Here is a 19,052-nt window from a genome sequence, read left to right as displayed (position 1 = left end):
GGCTTACCCAGTGGGGAGCCAGTGAGAATGTGGGAGTGCCCCTATGGGACACCATGGCTGAAATGGGCTTGGGGGGCCTGGGAGCCCACTGGGGGAAAAGGGGTCCCATTCCAGATACTGGTTTACAACCTCCTCACCTGGCTCTGTCCAGGGCACCCCTTGGCAAGAGGCCAAAGACCAACTCAGCGGGCTCATGAACCATGAGGCTTTTGTAAGTGGCAGGGGCTTTGCCATTTTTCCCTCCAAGGTTTCCCAATCCAAGCAGAAGGTGGGCTGGGGTTGCCCCAACCAAGGAGTGAGACTTACTGACCACGTTTTACAGATGGAGAAACTGAGATCCAGACAGGGGAACGGGCTGAGCCTCAATGACCCAGAGCCAGGACCAGAACTCAGGCCTGCAGCCCCCAGGCTTAGCGGTACAATGCAGGCTGGGAGGGTCTGTGACTGCCAGCCCCACCTCAATCCAGGCCCGCCCTGAGCCCTCAGATGGAGGCCCTGCGCAGGTACCTCTGCAGGAAGGTCTGAGCAGGGTAAAGTGTTGCCCACTCCCACTCTGTCTGTCCCTTTACCCCTCTTCTTCTCTGTCTTTACCTCTCTCTTTGTCCCTTGCTCATTTACTTGCTCTGGGTGTGTATGGCAGAGGGGGTGGGGTGGGGGTTGACTTTCTCTCTCTCCACTCTGTCTCCGCTTCTCCCATCTTACTGTGTCTTTATCTCTCTCCTACTTTCTGTCTCTCTCTTTCTCACTCTCTTTTTTCTTTCTCTCTCTTTCCCTTTCCTCTCTCATTCTCTGTCTCTCTGTTACCCATCTTTGCCTTTCTGTCTTTCTTTGTCTCCCTCACATTCTCTATTTGTCTCTTTCCCTGTCTCCCTCCCTTTTCTCTCCTCCCACTTTCCTCTTTCTCTTTCTTTCTATCCATCCCAAGGCTGGTCCAGGGCTGGGATGCAACCTCTTCCTTCCCCCAGCCCTTCAGCCTGACCAGACCCAGGTGCCCCACACCCACTAATCAAATCTGCGACCTGATTCAATTACACCCAGCAAAAATGCAGACGTGTAACCTTGTTAATATCACGTTTATTAGAGGGAGGGGAGGAGAAAATTAAGATAGACTTCGTGTTGCTGCTAATTAGAAAAATTGAGACTTTACATCTGCGTAGCGCTGAGCAACATGTGGTGGTAACAGATGTGGGCTCATTACACAGCTGCAGGGGCGGGGGTGGGGGCGGCAGGGTGGGGGTGTTGTGTGGAAAACGTTCCCAAGCCAGCAGCATTCTCGAGCTGTAGCCTCCTCCACCCAGCGACCCAGGCCTGATGACACCCTTAGGAAAGGCCAGGACCCAGGAGAGGAAGCGTGTGGGACAGCGGCTGAGAACTCTGCGCTGGAGTCAAACCCTAACTTTAGCATAGGTTAGCTGTGTGACTTGGCCCAGCCCTTAACCTCTCTGTGCCTTGGTGTCTTCATTTACAAAATGATACTATGGGCCCAAGCCTCATGGGGGTGCAGTGTGGGAGGATGAAATGGAACAAAGCAAGTCACGTGCTGAGCACAGGGTTTGCACACGCCCAATTCAAATCATGGGTCCCTGAGGCCAGCTGCAGTGTGGGGGGCCAGCTGTGCTATCACAGTCATTGTCCAGCCCCCACTCATGAACCTCACCACCCTAACCCTAACAAATGCCAGTAGGAGCCATGGCTCAGCCTCTCATCCCCTGTGGGCTTCATGGATCTGAAACAGCCCCATCTCAGAGCTCTTCAAGCTTGGATCCTGGATTTCACTTATGCAGGAACCACGAAGGAACAACAAGATGCAGTGAAACCCCTACTTCTGGGGGCCCGTGGGGCCCCAGACCTACCACGGGAGGAAGTGGAGGCTGGAGATGGCACGGGACAGGGTTGCCAGATAAAGAAAAAAAAAGGAAAAAAAAATACAGGGTGTCCAGTTAAATTTGTATTTCAGATAAATAACAAATTACTGTTTAGTGTATGTTCCATGCAATCTTTGAGACATACTTATGCTAAACAATGATTCATCTGAAATCCAAATTAACTGGGCATAGTATATTTTCTCTAGCAAACCCAAGTGGAGTGTCTGGACATGCTGGAGATGGGAGAGTACCCAGGGGTCCCTTGAGCCCCCTGGACATGGGCAACCAGCCATGGATGGGGTGGGGAGAGGACTAGTAATCTCTCCCTGCTTGTGCCAGCCCTAGGAGCACAGCCCAGGCCCACTCCCTACCCCCCAAATCCTCCATCAGAGCCAAGTGGAAAAGGACTCTGGCCCAGCTCACTGCACCCCAGATCCCTTCAGATGTTTGGTTCTTGGGACTGGGAGGAGCCCAGCTTCTACCTGCAGGCCAGCGTGGCAATCAGAGCCATGACAGAGGAAGCGTGGAAGTTCAGGAAATGTTGCCTCCTTGTCCCCCTCTGCCTCTCCCCACCTCCGTGGCAAACTCTTCTGGCCTTGAGTCCCTTAATGGGGCATCCCTAAAGGCAGCTAGGAGCACAGGCCCCACAGAGCTCCTTCGGGGCTCACCATCCTATATATCTGCAGGCCTACACAGAAGGGACCCGCAAAAGCAAAGGAAGATGCCTTCCATGAACTATGAAAACTTCAGTGCTGAGGGGTCTCAGGGGAAGACAAAAGCTGCCCCCTACTTCCCCCCAGGCAGGGCTTTCCAGGCCTCCCAGCCTCTCTTTCCAGATTAGAGTCATAGCCAAAGGGCATGAGATGTGAAGCCAGGGGAGTCAAGGGAGTGCCATGGCTGAAGCCAGATGGCGATGTCAGGCCAGGGTGGGGAGGCTCAGGGTAGGGAGGCTCAGGGTAGGGAGGCTCAGGGTAGGGAGGCTCAGGGTGGGCTTCCCCTGGATGTGTCTGTGAGGTGGTGGGCAGGGGCTGCTTAGGCAAAAGTCTCCCAAGGGGGGCCACACCACAGTCAGCCCAAACTTGTCCTCCACAGACACAAACTGAAGAGCCTGGGACCTCTCCATAGGGGAGCCCTGTCCTGGGCCCAGGAGGGGCTGCTGAAGTTTATTTACTATGTCTTGTACCCTGCAGATTCTAGCACAGGGTTTCATTTGGCAAGCACTTATTACATGCTGAGCACTGTTTTAAGGATTTGACAAATATCCACTCATTAGTTTTCCTAACAACTGCTGGTGGCTCTCCGCTTGCCCCACTCCCACCCTGCACCCAGCTCTAGTTTCTGACCTTCTCTGTCGTGTTCCATGTTCTGTGCAGGGGAAGCTGACCTCTACCTGCTGCATCACCCCCCACTCCCTCACCCCCAGCTGTAGTTTGGGTTCTGGGAGCCCACCAGTTGTGACTCTAGCCATGACTGCATTTCTCTGTGGCTGCATATCTGAATGGGGCACGGAGGAGGGGTTCCAAAACTCCACTCTCTTAGACCTCCTGAAACAACCTTTCCTTCCCTTGCCCCTTCAGTCTGGCAGGAGGAGGGGGTCATTGTTTTCTGCTCTTGCTAAGCAAGGTATGCCTCACCATACCTTTCTATTTCCTTAATTTGCCTTAATTTGAAAATAGTCCCTTTATAATGTTCTTTTTAGAGAAATCCTTTTGGATGTGCCATTTGTTTCCTGCCAAAATCCTGACTGATCTAAGAATCCTATGAGAGAAGTTACCATTATCACCCCCATTGAGAAGATGAGAAACTCAGACACAAAAAGTTCAATAACTCACCCAAGAGCACACCAAGAGGTGACCACTCCTGGTCACCTAAAGCCCAGTTTCTTCTCCCCACACTCCCTTGGAACCCTCCACACACAGGCTTTGTCCCTAGACTCCTTGGGTCCCTCTCTCACTCCAAAGGGCTGGGCTTCCAGCTGTCAGGTTCAGACCTTATCGGATCATTGAATAAATGAGAGCCCAATCCCTGGAGCAGGAAAGGCTTGGAAGATAAGATGCCACTACCTTATGGAGCTAGGATAGTGCAGGCCCAGGCCCCCAGCCTCAGAATGAGGATCATAATGCCTATGACCAAGTTGGAGTCTAAGAGAGCCTTGTGAAAGGCCTGGCCAGCCACATGGTGATTCTTAATCATTATTTTAAATCAGTAGTTCTCAACTAGGGCAGTTTTGCTCCCTGGAAGACATTTGGCAAGGTCTAGAGACATTTTTTATTATCAAAACTGGGGAGAGAAGATGCTACTGGCATCTAATGGATAGAGGCCAGGGATGCTGCTAAACATCCTACCATGCACAGGACAGTCCTCCACAAGGAATTATCCCGCCTGAAATGCCAACAGTGCCAAGGTTGAGAAACTTAGGTTACAGAATCTCAGGACTCATAGAGAACATTTGTTCTATTACATCTATTACAGATGAAGACACTGAGGACCCAAGAAGACCTCAAAGTCACTGCCAAGTTAGAAATAGCTAGTATCCAAGTCCAAGTCCATATTTACCTCCAGAGTCTGGTACAACACAGAACAGGTGCTTGGCTTGACCCAGCATCTGGCTGCTTCTAGAAGGTCCTCAGCTTGTCATCAGCTGCCTCTGCCAACCAGGACAAGGTGAGATCTGGACGGTGGGTCCTAGGGACTTTCTTCCCCCGGAAGATCTGAATGAGTCTAGAGAGCTTTCCTTCGGTAACCTCTCCCCTCCCTTCAAGAGCTCTTATCAAGAGGACACACACTTTCAGGCACAGCCTGAGCTGTGGTTACTTGGTTAATAGCCACAAGCTCATCCATAGCCCAGTTGGCCTCAAAGGGATCCCCTTGCAAAGCCCTGAATTTATTCTGACAGTGCTGCCAGTGGCCTTCGGAGTTTTACAGGAGGCCTTGTCAAGGGCAAACATTGATCCTTTGAGAGGTGATGTGCCTTTGGAAACAGCTTCTGGCATCTAGTATGGTGAGCTCTGTGGAGTACAGACTAGATCGGTCCTTCTCCGAGAAGTTCTAAGAAGGAGCCATATATGAAGGTGAAGGTTTTGTAAAGTGGTTTTGGAGGTGCTGATAGGAACCTAGGGTCACCCCTGGCTGGGACCACAGGCACAAGATCCCATGCTAGGGATAGGGCCAGAGAACCAAGAGTGGAATGGGGACTCAGATAAGCAGATCCATTACTCATTGGCCAGAAGCAGAGTGTGCCAAAGACCAGCCCCCAAACCACCCACTCAATGGAAAGGAGAGGCCAGATATCCATGGCTCAGGCTGTGGCCAAGAGTAAGGCCAGAATCTAAAGGACAGTTGAATCTTTGAGGGCCATCCAGCATCCATTCTCCTTTCTTTGAATAATGACATCAAAGGATTGCCTTTCATGGAAGTGTGTAAGAAGTGGAATCAAAGGCCAAGAAGTCTTTAATGAAGGGACTACTTGCAGAGGTGCAGACAGTGTTAAGGAAACCAACACTGGCCCAAAACTAGCCCTAGTGGCAAGCAGTTACCACCTGTATTAGTCCATTTTCATACTGCTGTGAAGAAATACCCAAGACAATCATGGCAGAAGGCAAAAGAGGAGCAAAGGCACATCTTACATGGTGGCAGGAAAGAGAGCATGTAGGGGGAACCACCCTTTTATAAAACCATCAGATCTCATGAGACTTACTCACTATCAAGAGAACAGCAAGGGAAAAACCCACCCCCATGATTCAATTACCTCCCACCAGGTACCTCCCACGATACATAGAAATTACAGGAGCTACAATTCAAGATGAGATTTGAATGGGACACAGCCAAACCATAGCACCACCCTTAGGGCTGAAGGGAGAAATGAGACCATGGAGAGAGCCTGTCCAGCAAGATACAGAGTCAGATGGGGTCAATGACTCTAGAACTAATGCAACACCAAGCAGGAAAGGAGTACGGAATAAAGACCCCATCGTCTCTCTTCTTCCACCCTCTGATCTCCTGCCAATACCTCCCATCGGCCAAACTCAATGGGAAGCCAGAGGGCAAGTCCAGGGGCGAGTCTTTTGGGGTACAGAGAATGGCAGAGAAACAAACTAGGAAGAAGGGGAGAAAAAATGAAGAATAAGCAGCACATCTGTCCTCTTTGACTGAGAGATGGGCAGCAATCCTAAATGAGGCTAATTAGACCTTGCTCCTCCATGATTTTTAATCCCAGCCAATAAGACAGAAGAACAGTGGGGTGGGAGATGGGAGATAATCCATTTATTCCCAAAGCAGTGCCCACACTACAGTCCACAGAGTGGGTATGGTGAAAGGATGCCAGCCAAAAACTCTCATCCTGTCCTATCCATTCTCCACCTTCAGTACCAGGTGGAGCTTGCCATGAGTGAGAGATGTCTTGGAGCAGCTCCCGGTGATGGCTTTATAACAGGGTCACTTGGACACCTTAAATCACACTAATGAACCGTGAGAACCCCCTGCTTGGGGTACTGGGAGGAGACCATGCCATTGCAATGGCCAGAGGGGAGACCTTTTTATTTCGTTTCCCCAGAAACTACTCGATAAATGCTTTTAGCATCTTTTTTAAATAAAAAAGAAATGAAATGTAAGGGGCATATTAGCACTGCTCCCATTTTCAATTAGTCCAAATGATCATGTTAAAAGCTATTAATAAACCACCGCAAGTGGAGGTCACTGGTGGAGGAGTTCATCAGGGAGAAATTGGCAGCCCACAATGGAGTCTTATGCACTGCTGAGGTCTGTCCTCCCTCTCCTCGCCCACTTTGCCTCCAAAGCCTCTGCCATGAGACCCACTACATTCCCACGATGTAGGGAAGGGCAGAACTAGAGACTGGAAAAATCTGCTAAGATCTGAGCACCATGACTGCTCAGGCCTGCAACGACAGAAGACCCTGGTTGGAAGTTAAATAATTGGCTGATTCTGTCAGTTTTATCAGCCTCAGGTCATCCTTGGTGGTCCTACACAGTCTGTGCTGAAAAGGATCCTAGGAGTTTTGTCCCTGATGGGGAAATGTGGCTTGATTGATTAGTGATGTCTGCCAGGGCAATGACTTAGAAGGTGGTGGCATGCTTGTCCTGCATCCACCATGCCTGCCTAACCCTGGGGGGAGAGGAACTCCCAACAAATGGACAAATGGACTCCTTTGGTCCATTTGCTGTCCAAAGGCCAGCCCCCAAACCACCCACTCAAAGGAAAGGAGAGGCCAGATTCCAACTACGCTCCAGTGAGCCAAACTCTTCCTACCTGCCTCCTTTCGTCCAGAGCCCTGCTTCTGGGCAGACAGGGCCACGGGACAGGGACCTGGACTCAGCATTTCTTCTCAGCACACACCTGAGCACAAAGACTCAGTTTTATTGTTCCCAGCTATGCCAGAACTAAGATAAGGGATGGGACCTTTTTATCCTTTGTCCCAGAGACTTTCAGGCCAGGATTGGCACTAACCTTCTCTGGTCTCCACTGGTATCACACCCTGAGTTCTGTCTTCCCTGACTCAAGCAAGGGTTCTCCATGTTTCCCTGTCTCAGAATGATCTCCACAGAGCACAGCCCTGGCCCTGAGCCTCTCCTGCTCCTGCTGAAGGCCTCCCATGGTTCCCCAGTGTCTCCACATAAAGTTCCCCTCCCAGCCTCACCTCTAGTCTCTCCCCATGCTCACCATGCCTTCCAGTCACTCTGCACTCCCTGCATTCTCTGACAATGCCATGCATGGAGACTCCTCCAAGCCCTTCGCTTGGAACACCCCTGTCCCCTCCACCCTGACAGCTAACTCCTGCTTATCCTTAAAGGTCCAGCTCAAGAGATGACCTGCTCCCCTGTGACCACTGTGATCCCCTAAGTCAGCACAAGCTGCTATCTGGGCTTCCAAAGCCCCTCATACCTGGATCCTCATTGTCCATTTGCAGATCTTCCTCACATGACAGTGGTGAACGACACAGACCACATCGTCTCATACAAAAAGGGCAGTAAATTCCCCCATTGGATCCCAGAGACAAGGCCTACACCGACCCTCACCCCCTGTCTCCCACACCCACCCAGGTGGGGACCCAACAAGAAGGGACACCAAAGGGACCCTAATGGTTCAAAGGGAGGTTTCAGAGGTCTCCCTAACTGGGACCACAGGGGCATTTTACCTGTTGTCCTTTGGCTACACCCCTAAAAAGGAAGAAGTCACCCCTGTGGTCTGGACTCAAGCTCCACAGTCCCACACCCCCTTCTCCATCACTCACTCTACTTGTCAGAACAGAAAGCTGATTCCAAAGCTGAAAGAAGAGCTGCCCATGGGCCAAAGCCTGGGGACTAAGATGGAAGTAGATGGCCAAGCAGTGTGGCCCCCAAGAGGGACCCAGCCTGAGATGGACAAGAGCCCCATTCCTGGTTCCTAACAACTCCCACTCCCACCCCATGATTGATGGTTAGCAGATGCATCCTGTCCCCTCCCCTCTCCTCCTGTGGAGGTTTTTTTGTTAGGTTTTGCTAAAGCAACCTGCAAATTAATTTAATATCCTCCTTTGATTGGGAGCTATGAAGCTGGGCTCGAGGCTGATGATGCATGAACCATTGGTGGCAAGTATTTAATCTCTGGACAATGGATAGAGATGTTAGTGCACGCCACACTAAATTCTATTTACGCTGCCTATTAAGGGCAGTCAAGCTGAAGGGAATTGGTGCACATTACAGGCCCTAATGGGAGAGGAAGCTCCACAACAGTACATTAAAGGCGGAAAATGAATTAGGAGGGGACTGCGGAGGAGAAAGCAGGCAGGCCGAGGGTCTGTCTGGAGATAACTCTTCCTGACAGCCTAGCACACATGCCCAGCCCCGCTGTTCAGATTTGCTGAGAAGAGAAGCTCCAATGGCCCTCCCAAAGACCTTGACTGTGGGTACCACCCTGCCTAGAGCCCAGGAACCTACATGGGAGTTCTGTCCTGCAGGTGAAGAAAGAAAAGGGGTTGGAATGATCTCAGGCTACTACGCCAGCCTCCTTGCACTCTCTAGGTGGATCCATCTGAAGGCCTGGGGCATTCTTCATCTCCACAGGCTCACCAGTACTTCTGGTCCTTCTACAGGCAGGAGGAAGCTGGCAATGACCAGAGAGAGTGGGTCTGTGTGCTGTTGCTGCTATCACATTATTGGGCAGACCTTGGGAACAGTGGTTACAGTACAGGGGAATATGGCTACAGGGACTTTGGGCAAGTCATGTAATCTCTTTAAGCCCCAACTTCTTCCACTGAAGAGCCATAATAATGTACACTTATTAATAATGTGTCACGAGGGCTTAAGTCTCCCTGGGTTTACACAGCTCCTAAGTCCTCCTCTTTTCTGTCTTTCTCCCCTACAGTGTCTTGTCCCTTCAGAGCCCAGCATATGGCTGTGCACAGAGAGGGCATCGTCCAATGCTTGCTTGTTAAAGAAAGCATTTGCCTAAGGTCACCCAGCAGGTAAGCACCTCAACCAGCATTAGCACCAGATCCATCTGACTCTCATCACACCTCCCTCCTCAACACCCTTCTAAGCAGGTGATTCCTGGGGTAGTTGGGAAAATCTGAGCAAACGTTTCCCCTTCAAAGCCAGACGGCAGAGTCCGGGGTCTGCAGGGGGTCCCCAGCTTCCTGCTTCCTGCAAAGTAGAGTGTGGAGTGCAATTAAGCAGCCACAGATGTGGGACTTCAGAAAGAAGTGATGCTAGTCAAAGGATGGTATTGCTGGGCTATACAACTGGGAAGGGTAATCAGGGCAAGATGGTACAAGCTTCATCTAGCAGGGTGAAATGTTAAGAGAGTACCCTCATAGGAAGGTGTCCATGGTCACCCAAGCCCTGCACCCCCAGCACCTGCAAAATCTCCAGAAGGACCTAGGGTACTGGGAAGAGGACTAATGGCAGCCTTGGGGAACTACCCAAACTACCAGAAATGGATGTCTAAGTCATGGCCTTCAGAACAAGTTCCAGCTCCTTAAATCATCTGTAGGCCTTACAGTCAGGCCTGCCACATCTCTCACCACTCTGTTACTTGACTCTATGCACCAATAATACTGAACAACTCAGAGCATCCAGAATACAATCTGACATTTCACATCATGCCTCTTCATTCACTCTTTCCTCTATTTGAAACACTTTTCCCCACATCTCCTGGCCTATTCCTAGTTGTCCACTAAGACTTCACTATCTCCTCTAAGTCTTCCGTGAACCCCAGGGGCCCACCGTGTATTCTGCTGCAGTACCCTGTACTACCTCCATCATAGCACTTAGTGTATTATTGATTAAATCAAGGTACATCTCTCTGATTCATTCTATGTTTCTAGCTCCTAACATGAGACAGGCACTTGGTAAGGCCTGGTGAATATTTGCTAAACTGAAATGAAATGACCATTTGTTCTGGTCAGCCATTCTGAGCAGATGTACTATAGCCCTTGTCATGAATTTATACAACATCATAACCAGACATAAAAGCTTTGGATTATGTAGGCTATTCCGTACCACTGTCACTAAGTAGCTGTACATGCCATGAAATGAAAGGATTACATATTAGCCATGCTTATTGTGATGGTGAAGCCAAAGCAGTACTCAGAGGAAAATTTGTATTCTTGAAAGCGTCCATTAAAGAACAAGAAGGACCGAAAATAAATATCTCAAAGGTGGTCTGGGTAAGCATGATGGACTGAAAATATATATCCAGCTTCCAAAATTTTGTTGCTATTGCCTTTCCTATTCTCCTTATCTTTCTGGCTTATGTCCTTTAAGAAAATCCCTTTGCTGTTGTTTCACTGGAAGTTTGGGGAGGAATTAGCACCCCTGACATGGCTATGTAGAAACCACAAGAATGTGCCTTTCAGATCTCCAACTTCAGTGTAATTAATCAACTGCCCCAGGTGCTATGCTCTGACTCCACCACCACATTCACTCCCAGCCTCTGGCTGAGCACAGCTGAGATAGTAAGGCAGGTCCGTTGTCGGGAGACATGAGAATCCTTTGACAGATGATTTTAGCTGGAGAATGCCTCATCAGCTTTGCGGAAACTTTCTTGGAACTGTGCAGCATTCTAATAGTTTTTTCTACCCAATCTTCCTCCCTTCCCTCTCTCCTCCAAAATGCTAGACATGCATCATAGTCTGACAGCTCTCCCAGCCTCCTCCAGCTTTCTCCCCGTTTTTCCTTCACAAGTGTTTTTCCCAATAAAGCTTTTGTGCATTTAATCCCAGGTTGGTGTCTACTTCTTGAAGGGCCCAAACCGACACACATGAAATAACCGGATCCTAACCCAGCAATGGGACAGCTGAGAAACAACCTGATTCACTGGAATTTCTGAAAGGCTTAGGAATTAAAGGCATCGGGGAGCACTGCAAGTGGGGAGCGGGAGACAATCTCAAAGAAGGAGAATCCATCAACAGTTTAGAAAAGTACCCGGCACACAGTAGTGGTTATATAAATGTTTGATGCATAAATATAAACAAAATTGGTGTAAAATATGTTTAAAAGCAGTCAGATCACTAGATCTTCTCCCCTACTCTTTCACAGGGAAGCAATTGCCCCTCCCTCCTCTCAGCAGATGAGTGGAGAATTTTTCTCTGGGGAGTTTAAGGCAAAGGAGGCACTGTTGAGAGCAGCGTTCCTTATGGAACATGGAATCAAGTGAACATTCACACATTAAATTTTGACATCTCCCCATGATTTTCTCTCACTCAGTTCTCAAGGCATTGACAGCCAAAATTTTACCTGCAAGCAGGAGACTAAAATAATCTTTTCTAGGAATCCAACCTTCCTAAAGAGATTTAAAAATGATGACCTCAGACAATGCTCTACCAAATAAGCAACAGGTCACCCTATGGGGAAGCTCAGAGTCAGCAAGCCCCACCCATGCCAGTCAGCTGGCTTATCCCTTCTTTTTCAATCAGAACAAACTTCCAAGGATTGACAGACATCTGAGGAAGGCCCTGGACCTGGAAGACAGAGATCAAAGCAAATGACTGCAGGGCAGGGAGAAACTAGGAAAAAACAGAACTGTACTATTTAAGAAATGAAGTAATGTCATTCCATGCATATGAAATGTCTAGAACAGGCAAAGATATAGAGATAGGAGGTAGACTGGTGGTTGCCTAGGCAGGGGTGGAGAGGAGGAAATTGAGGAGTGACAGCTAAAGGGTACAGAATTCCTTTTTGGGGTGACGAAAATATTCCAAATTGATTGTGGTGATGACTGCACAACTCTGTGATTATACTAAAAACCATTGAACTGCATACTTACCTGGGTAAATTCCATGTTGTATGAAGTATATCTCAATAAACCTGTTACATATGTATATGCACATGCATATATCTTCACAGAGATAACAAAAGAGATTTCGTGAAATAAATGTAAAATAATACAAAAAAAGAACATTCAGCACACATAAAAAGATGCCTTAGAAATTCTGAATGCAGCAGAGTTTAAATAAAAACTCAAAAGAAGGATCCAAATATAAATATATTCTCCAGAAGGCAGAGAAAAAAGACAAAGATGTGGAAATAGGAAAGGAATGATGAGAAAATTAGAGAATCAGTCAAAGATGACCAGCATCCAAATGATGGGACTCCTAGAAAGAAAAAGCAGAGACAATGGAAGGAGAAAGCCACCAAAATTACTCAAGACAACTTCCCAGAACTGAAGAATATAAATTTCTTTTTTTTTTTTTTTTTTTTTTTGAGACGGAGTCTCGCTCTGTCACCCAGGCTGGAGTGCAGTGACGCGATCTCGGCTCACTGCAAGCTCCGCCTCCCGGGTTCACGCCATTCTCCTGCCTCAGTCTTTCCGAGTAGCTGGGACTACAGGCGCCCGCCACCACGCCCGGCTAATTTTTTTTTTTGTATTTTTAGTAGAGACGGGGTTTCACCGTGGTCTCGATCTCCTGACCTCATGATCAGCCCGCCTCGGCCTCCCAAAGTGCTGGGATTACAAGCGTGAGCCACCGCGCCCGGCCTGAAGAATATAAATTTCTAATGAAAGGGTTTGATAGAGAGGATAAACATATTCTCACATTAGGCATATTATAATGAAATGTTAGGAAAATGTGCAAACCCTGGATACAAAGGGAAGATCCTACAAGCTTCTAGAGAAAAAAAAAGAGATCAAATAAAGAGTCGAGAATCAGAAATGCTTCAGACTTCTCAACTAGAAGACAATGGCACAGTAGGTATTTGTATTGCCACATAACAAATTAACCCGAAACTTAGCAGCTTAAATTTTTTTTTAGTGTATCTCATACAGTTTCTTTGGTTCTGGCTCAGAGTCTTCCTTAAGGTTATAATTGAAATGTCAGCCAGACCTGCAGTCATCGCAGGCTTGACTGGGCCTGATGAATCCATTTCCAAGTTGCCTCACTCACACGGCCAGCAAGTTGATATTGGCTGTGGCTGGATACCTCAGTTTCTCACCGTGGGAACCTCTCCAAAAGGCTGCCAAGTGTCCTCTTGACATGGCAGCAGGCTTCTTCCAGAAAGAGTAATCCTAGGAGAACCAGCCATAGTGTCAGAAGACACAATGTCTTTTGTGGCCATTATTTCTACACTTTTCCATTGATAACACAGGTCATGCCTATTAAATGCAGGAGGGGACTCTATAGGGCATGAATATCAGAGAAGAGAAGTATTGGTGGCTATTTTGGAAGCTAGTTACCAAATAATGGCTTTGAAATTATGAAGAAAAATGAACTCTAAACAAAAGAATCTACTGCCAGCCAAATATTCGTCAAGTGTGAGAATAAGATAGGGATATTTCAGACATGAGAAGTCCTTAAATATTTTACCTCTCAGGTACCTTCTCTTAAGACACAATTACAGAAGCTGCTCCACCAAAATGAGTTCGTAAAGCAAGAAAGAGGAAGATGAGATTCAGAAAATAAGAAACATAACTCAGGAGTGAAGGACAGAGAACTTCCGGTAGGATAGGAGAAGGAGGCCCCACGTCAACAGCTATACATTAGGCTTAGAAGGCAACCAGGCCAGATTGGAGCAAGCCACAGCCACTGGGAGGGACTTATCCAGACGAAGAGATTGACAGAATATCTGATGTGTTTGAGTGCCTGGATAGGTGAATTAGGTAACTAGCAAGGAGTTTAGGGTTAAACTAAGGATTAACAATAGCAAACCAAGCTTCAAAAACCAGACAAATACTAGCTTCAAGGAAATTAAGTTGCATGGGAAAAGAAGAGTAATAATAGTTCACTACCTTGCTCAGCTGTGAAGAGTGTTTACACAGCAATAACAATATAAGTGTTAAAAATTGGTCTTAGCAAATTACGATATAAAATTATGATATAACTACGCTGGGAAGATGGGGTAAGTGAGAAGGATGTAGAAGTGTGGTAGGACAGGTAAAGGAAAGAAAGCTAAATCCTCATCTTTCATGGTGGGAAATCAAGATGTAATACCTAGACCTGAAAAAACAACAAGCACTATTGCAAACAGGTTTTGTTGAAACACAGAGGTAAATATCAAAATCTGCCAAAGGTGGGGAAGGTGGTTGCCTCTAGGGAAGGTGAAATGTGGGAGAAATTGCTAGAGGGGTTTGTAACAAATCCTGTAGTGCTTCTGACCCTTTAAGTGCATATAAAACGAACAAAAAAAAAAGCGAAACTGAAGAGAAAACTGAAATTTCCTTCAGAAAATGATAATAAACTATATTACAAAAAACTGAAACAAATAAAATTTGTTTGTAGGCATGTTCTCTCCTTATAACATCCTCCCCAATATTTCTTCATTTTCTCATTTTCCCCTCCATCAACCAGGATTTGGAGTAAGATAGACAGAGATCATAGTATGTCTTAGCTGCTAACTAGCTGTGTATTCGTGGGTTTGGACAATTCTACTCTCTTAGCTTTAGTTACTTTATATAGTAATATAAGGAGAGAGAAAGAGAGACAGAGACTGCAAATGTCTATCTAGAAAGAATCAAATGAGGTAACATGTATGAAAGTGCCCAGTATCCAGTATGTTCTCAGTAAACACTAGCTTCCATTTTTTTTTAATGTAGTTGAGAGAAATGATGATGATGATGATGATGATAATGATGATGATGATGATGATGATAATGATGATGATGATGATGATAATGATGATGATGGTAATGATGATGGGGTTGGAGATGGGGTCAGGGTGATAATGATACTAAGCTAAAATTTTTGCCATATTATCGCATTTAATCCTAGAGAAACCCTGTGAAGTAGATGCTATTATTATACCCATTTTATAGATAAAGACACAGAGGCATAAGGAGGTTAAGTGAGCCATCCAAGGACATAAAGCCCGTCATAGAACTGAGATTGAACCCAAACAAACTTCAGACTCAAGGATATGATCACTTTTAAATACTGCCAGCTTTGCTGTAGTACAATATCTTAGGTGTATTTTGCTGTTGATGTTGGCAGCTCCAGAAGACAAATGGCCACCAAGGTAATAATTAAATGACTGGATGGGCAATAAGCTGGTGAAACAAGTAATAGATCAGTAGAGACAGTGCTCCACTCTAGTTATGGTGCATCCCAGCAACAAACCCTCTATGGACTAAATTGTGCACCCCTCTTCCCCCCAGAATTCGTATGTGGAATCCCTAGCCCCCAAAGTGGCTATATTGGAGATAGAGCCTTTTTAAGGTAATTAAGGTTAAATGAGGTCATAAGAATAGAGCCCTGACCTGACAGGATTATTGTCCTTATAAGAAGAGATGCCAGAGAGCTGTTTCTGTCTCTCTCTGAGTGTGCACACCAAGAAAAGCCAGGTGAGCACATGGCAAGAAGTCGCAAGCCAGGAAGAGAGCCCTCACCAGAACCCAGTGACTCCAGTCTCAGACTTCCAGACTCCAGGACTATGAGAGAATAAATTTTTGTTGTTTAAACCACCCAGCCTATGGTATTCTGTTATGGCAGTTCAAGCTGACTAATGCACAGCCAACAGTCTTATTGAGCTGATTCAAAGCAAATAGCCACCAAAGGGGCAGTGTGGTACAATGGAAAGAATAACAAACCCCATGGGGAGATATTCAGGTTCCAATCCTGGTTTTGAGACTTATGAGTCGTGTGGTCGATAAAAATCTCCTGGTGTGTCTGGACCATCATTGCCTCTATAAAAAAGGAAATCCTAGAGATTAAAGAAACCTGGAGTCATCTACTACCACATGTTAAATATGAGGAAGCAGTGATAATGTTAACATGCACTGAGAGTTCCTTCTGTGCACTTCACATACAATTTCTCACTTAATGCTCACCAAGGTGGTATGAGGTAGCCACTATCATAATCCCCATTTCATAGATGAGGAACTGAGGCCCCAAAAGAGATTAAGTAACTTGACTAGGGCCATATAATGAGTTAGTGGAAGGGAAGGAATTCATTAAAATCACCATATAAGGGTGCCAAAGTAAGAAATTAAGACCGCAGTACTACAGGCCACATGTAGGTGCTCTCAATGACAGTTCCATGAGAGCCCAGCCATCAGCCATCTCAGCCCAGGAACTAGACCACGGAGTGCAGAAGCCATCTTGGGAGTATTAATAGATCCCCCAGCCCCTGCCATTCTAGTCATCCCAGCTGAGGCCCCAGACAGCACGGAGCAGAGAAAAGCCATCCTTGCTATGCCCTTTCCTAATACCTAACCCACAAAATCTGTGTGCAGAATAAAATGGTTGTTGTTTTACACCAGTAAGTATTTGGGTAGGACACAGCAATAGCAGCCAGAACAGCATCCCAGGAAAGGGGTCAGCCCAGACCAAAAGGGAGTGTGCCAGATCCTCCCAGGTCTACCTAGCTATAGGGATCTCATCAGTCTGCCATTTGAAATCACTTTGTAAACTGCAACGTCACGGCCACAGAAATGTGACAGGCTGTGGCATCCTGAGCTATACTTCTGTCTTCATCAGAGGGAAGCAAGCTGTCTCAAGGGAAGCCAGTACTCTCCTGGAAACCGGCTCAAAGAAGTGAATTCAGGCTCCTTTTGATGTAGACAACCGTAGAGCATCTCTCAAGGGGTGACTCAGGTGAGGGCAGCAGGCATCCCAAAAACAAGCTATGGGGAGAAGTGGGGGAGGCAGAGCAGCTCACCATGACATGCCATCCCTGGTTCCTAGGTCTAGGATAACCCTCACATGGTTCCTCCCCACTCCTGCCCCCCATCCCAGCCTGTCCCTGACTCATCAGTGCTGATTTTGTTGCCTCATGCCTCCACCTGACTCCCCTCACTCTGCTGAGGAATTGGTGTTCTAAAGGTGCCCTTATCATTTGCACCCAGTCATCCCCATGCCCATTTCTCTCAAGACACCACTCCAAATCTCCTCCTCTCTGAAGTCTTTCCTGACAGCCCTCCTCACCAATGCCCTGGGGAAACCACCACTTTGCGTTTTGCACTCCACTGTACTCTGTGCATCATAGCACCTCGTTAATGTAATTCAACAAACATATATTAAGCATCAACTATATGGCAGGCACAGTGCTGAGCACTGGGAACATAGAAATGAGTCAGACAGTCATGATCCCTGTCCCTGTAGGGAGTCTGACAATAAACACATTATTACACACTGTAATGTGGGCACTTGGATGCAGGTAGGTCCTCCATGCAGTCAGACTAATGCAACCTAATGCAGCCCAACACAGATCTGCAAGGGCCTGGGTCCTCCATTGCCCTGACGAAGGGAGAGAGCCAAGCAAAGGCACTGGAAGATAGATGATGGGGAGCATAGGACGTGATCCTGGTAGAAGGGACATCTTGTTCAAAGACCTGAAGGTTTAAAAAAAAAATGTGTTTGGTTCTAAAAAAATTAAATGAAGAAGAAAAAAATTGGTCCCAAAGTGTGCAATTGAGAGTGGTAATAGATGGGGCCACAGGAGTCAGTAGGGTCTTATAGACCTTGGAAAGGATGTTTGCCTTTATCTAAAGGAAAGTAAAAGCCCCCAGAGAATTTTAAGCAAAGGAGTGACATGGTCAGATGTATACTATAGAAAGATCATGCAAGGTGCTGTGTGGAGAAAGAATTGTAGGGCCAAGAAAGGCAGCAAGGAGATCTGCCGATTGGTTTTTGAGTTCTTCCAGGGGAGAGTAGGTAGGGGTGGAGCAGGGCTGCTGGAGGAAATGGAGCAATGTGGGCAAAGTCAAGAGGTAGAAGGCTTGAGAGACAAATTATCTAGGCTTTAGAGATGGAAGAGGTGATGGAAGTGAGGTCTAGAGGAGGTGAAGTCAAGGAAGATGAAAAACAATGATGGAAGTTTCCAGATTGGGCCTATGGGAGCATGGGGATTATGTTCCAGAAACTCCCTTCAATTCACTTATAGGCAATATCTTTTCACCAGCCTGGGATATTCCCATGGGCAGGGCCTGGCCTAGAGAGACAGCAAAGGGACAAAGGGATGAGGAAGAAAAGAATGCACCCAGGGTGAGGTCCCTGCCTTTGAACACCCCTTCTTCCCTCTCAGCCTTCCCACCATCCGTCCGTGGCCTATTCCTTCAAGGACAGCTTCTGTCGCAGCTGCCGGCGGCTCCCATCCACCAGCTGCAGCCCCACTGCTGAAAATTAAGCTGTAGTGTTTACGGGACTTAATTAGCAAAATCACTCATCATCCCGGGAGCTCACTGACTACCCAGACATGACACCATTTGAAATAAATTAGCCCAGTGCCCAGTGAGGTCACCCTCGTTCCAGTCTGGGGTCCTAGCTTGCCCAAGACCCCCTGACCCACCTCTGGGGCCTCCCCTTCACCTCCAGATCCCAGGAGCCCTTGCAATTAATAGCTAATTAACAAACAAAACAAACCTACCAGGTGGAACAGCAGAAAAACATTCTCGGCCCACAAAAGCAAGTAATTATTCGGTGTGGGCAGGTCTGGAAAAAAATCACTTATGAGATAAATCAATGGCTCTCCCCCATCTTCAGGGTTTGTTAGGATGAAGGAAGGCTCCTCAAGATCAGAAAATTGATTTAAAGGAAAAATTAAGCCTGGTCTATTTCCCCTACAGCTAATCACAAACAAAGACATTTCTAAGTCTTCATTTTTCCAGGCTTGCTGTAGTTGCATTGGAGATGGAGGTAAATTGTTCACTTAAAAAATATTTATTGTGCACCCACCACAAATCAAGGGATAGAGAATTGGGCAAAACAGTCATGACTCCTGCTTTCTTGGGTCTTTATATTCTAGGGGTTTGAAGACAGACAA

This window comes from Symphalangus syndactylus, chromosome 24, assembly GCF_028878055.3.
Source record: "Symphalangus syndactylus isolate Jambi chromosome 24, NHGRI_mSymSyn1-v2.1_pri, whole genome shotgun sequence".
In the NCBI taxonomy this organism is placed as follows: Eukaryota; Metazoa; Chordata; class Mammalia; order Primates; family Hylobatidae; genus Symphalangus; species Symphalangus syndactylus.
This window is presented reverse-complemented; position numbering follows the sequence as displayed.